Here is a 4,446-nt window from a genome sequence, read left to right on the forward strand (position 1 = left end):
CTTCAACACATATGAGCTAACTTGCCTAACATTAGCAACTGTTGTGACGCAATTCCCTCAAGTGATCTACGCTAGCCTAGGATGGACAAAAGAGGCCATTTTCACAGCAGACCACAACTATTTCATTCTCTGACATTCCCACAATAAATGAATACAAGTTCCTTCAGCTGCCGGACACTTGATACATACTTGCTGTTTACTGTAAACATTTGAAACAACAGAGAGGGTGTAAATACAAGAAATGCAATATGTTTCATTGCTATAGCTTTTTTAAAATGCATTTGATTGGCATTTTTACCAATATTATTCTGTATTTTTCTCAAATGTTTAAATCCATCATCCATTTCCAAACACATGCATCATTTGCAATCCTAGTATGATGTTCATTTATTTTTCCATAAAACCTTTGAACTATTTGAAAACAAATTGTATCCTGATTAAAAATGGTTTGTGGCTGTTATAAGTCATCATTTCAGAGAATATATATATACTTATATATATATATATATATACTTACAGCATGTTTCAAATAGACACAACTAAATAAATGGCTAATGGGTATATTATATTGATCATCTGATGCAGAATGGGATGTTTGTTTAGAGGCTTTAAGTGCAGTTCTCCTTTAATATTTTGGATAGTCGAACCTTTTAATGAGCGATTGTCTACGGCCACGCACACAGTCAAAACACCAGATGCTACTCCACAAAAATAAATCAATAAAAATACATTCTCCAATGAAACAGCTTTGTAATCCAATTCTAATACACTAGATAGTAACAGTTCATGTCAACTTTTCAACTCATTTACTTGTCTAATGCTTGCAACTGTGTGTATACAGATCATTGGAAGCTTTTGATGATGTAAAAAAAACAACTAAATGCAGTCGCACATGGGCATTACATTTTTTGAAGTAGCAACAAAATGGCATTAAAAAGCATTACATTTGATTTGCATTATTATTGTTATTGCATTGCATAGATTTGATACAGTAGAAGCATTTAAGTCTCACCTTAAAACTCATCTGTATACTCTAGCCTTTAAATAGACCTCCTTTTTAGACCAGTTGATCTGCCGCTTCTTTTCTTTCTCCTATGTCCCCCCCTCCACAGGGGGTCCGGTCCGATGACCATGGATGAAGTACTGGCTGTCCAGAGTCGAGACCCAGGATGGACCGCTCGCCTGTGTATCGGTTGGGGACATCTCTACGCTGCTGATCCGCTTGAGATGGTTTCCTGTGGACGGGACTCTCGCTGCTGTCTTGGATCCGCTTGAACTGAACTCTCGCGGCTGTGTTGGAGCCACTATGTATTGAACTTTCACAGTATCATGTTAGACCCGCTCCACATCCATTGCTTTCGGTCCTCTCCAAGGTTTCTCATAGTCAGCATTGTCACTGGCGTCCCACTGGATGTGAATTCTCCCTGCCCACTGGGTGTGAGTTTTCCTTGCCCTTTTGTGGGTTCTTCCGAGGATGTTGTAGTCGTAATGATTTGTGCAGTCCTTTGAGACATTTGTGATTTGGGGCTATATAAATAAACATTGATTGATTGATAGCTGTAGAAACTGATGTGGCAAAATGACAAATGGCTGATGATTATGTTCTTGCCTTGCAGCGTATGTCCTGAGATGCAGTACCCTTCCTGATTGGGACGATATTGAGGAGGTCAAGCTCAAGAAAGCTTTGGTAAACAAAAGTCAGGCCAGAGAGGGTTTGAAGTAGGCCCTTGTACCTGTCAAGTTCATTCTATGGTAGGATGTTCAATATTTTGGTCTAGGTTTGCGCAGTATATGTTGTCAAAAATGGCCCTATGATGTAGCTTTTAGTACCAGGTTATACTGTGATAATGCATATTGAGCTGTGCTGTGCCAAGCAAATTTGGCAGTGATGCAACCTCACTAACAAGCTAGCGGCTAATATCCTTTTACAGTTCAAAGTTGTTTCCAAATCAAAAAAAAATGACGCAGTACGTTACTGCTTACATAATCAGGTATATTAGTAGCTTTTGTAACCAATTTCAACATGTTTCAATGATCATTTGTGTAGCAAATGTTATATTGTTATGGCAGGAGGCTGTTCTATTGTTTACAACAGTGTTTCTTAATCCTAGGGCTGGGGCCCACTGTTTGGCTGCGAGTACCCCTTGGAAGCCGCCAATAAATATCTGTTTCTTAGCTGTGGTCCGTCCATATGGGCCGCAATGGTACTCGCTTGTAATCCACTTTACTGTAGAAGGACTCATTCAGTGTTTATATTTCATTTGGCCCCAGACCCCTCTGTAGTGGAACATTCTGAGACCCCTCTGTGGTGGAAAAGTTGGTCGTGCCCCAAGGTTAAAAATGTTAAGAATCCCTGCTTTTCAATGTGTGATTATTTTTTGGTATGTAGACCAGTTCCAGACAGCACGGTTACAATTTTATAAATGTATTTCAGTTTTTGCTTGGAATATTTCAAAAATGGAAATGTTGTCATTTACTCACCTTCTTACTGAGATGAAGTCAAGTGTTTTTTGAACTAAGGTACCTGCTTTGCTCAACAAGGAGTTCAAAAAACTACACCTGACTTTTTCACAATAACAAAGTGAGTACTTCAGGTCAAATTCATTTATTTTTGTATTTGTTTTATTTTCTGTATATTGTTTTCTATGTTGTTTTAAGTATTGTAAATGACAATATGTACATGATGTATGTACTAATTTACTACATTTACATTTTGTTATTTCATCTATTTTTAAATTATATTTTAAAATAAAGTGATACACCTTTCAATATTTGAGTATTTGTTTAGTGTTATTTCTAATGAAGTCAGGTGAATATTTAAATTGCACTCTCAATTTGTTCTCATGATTCTCAAATTTGAGATATGATAATAAATTGAAGAGAAATAATCAAGACATGAAAAAGACATACATAAGATCTCTTTTATTGCTCACACATCTCATTTCTTTCTCTTTTGATCATCCTTCCAAATAAATGAGACATGATTGAGAACAATGGAGCTCTCGTCAGTGTATCCCACTTCTCAAATATTGCTCAAAGGGTTGTCTCAAATCAACCTCCTTTGTCTCAGTGACGTCTTGTCTCTTTTTAGCTTCTTTATTGCTCCTAAGGGTCCCTTAGGAGCAATAAAGGAGAAGCAATTGATCACAAAATGAGACAGATATGAGAAGCTCAAAATGTTCTCAAGATACGAGATTAAGCAACAGATGAGCAAGCACATTTTTGCTGTGGCCACGCTCCCTCCACCCCAGTGGACGATGGTGTGGAACAGCGCAGAGACCACCACAGTGTCTATGTTTCTTTTAGTTGTTATTCATAGCTGGATGTAGAAGTGTCTGCTTGTATCCGCTGCTTTAATGTCTTTCATGTCCTTTGTCTTCTTTGATGTTTACCTCTTACACACATGTGAGAGGGATGTGTACTATGGCTATGAGTTGTTGTTGTTTTTCCCCTTGGCCTCAGTCTGGACCCCTTCTCCAGGGCCCAGGTTTGGACCATTTTTTTTTTAGTATATTTTATTTTATATTAATCTTCTATTTTTTTCACCCATTCCCAACCTCATTATACTTTACAGAGCCAGGAGTCCTCGATTACATGTATGTATGGAACACAATCTTATTGTCACAAGACCCAGGGTACACTAGGGGTTGAGACTGCTGACTTTGAATGAAAAGTACCGAGTTCAAACCTCACTCTGGTTGATAGTATTTTTTTTTTTACCTCATCATACTTTACTAAGGCCGGGAGTCGTCGATTACATTTGTGTATGGACTAAAATCCTACCTTTACAAGACTGAAAGTAGCCCAGTGGTTAAGACTGTTGCATGAGAACAAACTGTACAGAGTCCAAACCCCACTCCGGTCAGCAGTATTTTTTCCACCTCATCTTACTCCAGTGAGTCAGGGGTCGTAGATAACATTTGTGTATGGAAAGAAATCCTCTCTTCACAGGACCAGGGATAGCCCAGTGTTTAAGACTGCTGACTCTGAATGACAGGTATTGGGTTCGAATCCCACTCATGTTGACAAAATTTAGTTTAAGCTTGTCATACTTTACTGAGCCAGGAGTCCTCGATGACATTTGTGTATAGAACACAATCTCCTCTTCATGAGACCCAGGATAGACCAGGTGTTAAGACATCTGACTCGGAATAAAAAGTACTGGGTTCAAGTCCCACTCAAGTTGACTGCATTTTGTTCTACCTCATTAAACTTTACTGGGCCATCAGTCCTCGATTACATTTGTGTATGAAAATAAAGTGTCTCATCAAGACCCAGGATAGCCCAGTGGTTAAGACCGCTGACTCTGAATGACAGGTACTGGATTCGAATCCCACTCATGTTGACAAAATATTGTTTAAGCTTGTCATACTTTACTGAGCCAGGAGTCCTTGATTACATTTGTGTATAGAACACAATCTTGTCTTCACAAGACACAGGATAGAC

Source organism: Nerophis ophidion, linkage group LG18 (assembly GCF_033978795.1).
Source record: "Nerophis ophidion isolate RoL-2023_Sa linkage group LG18, RoL_Noph_v1.0, whole genome shotgun sequence".
In the NCBI taxonomy this organism is placed as follows: Eukaryota; Metazoa; Chordata; class Actinopteri; order Syngnathiformes; family Syngnathidae; genus Nerophis; species Nerophis ophidion.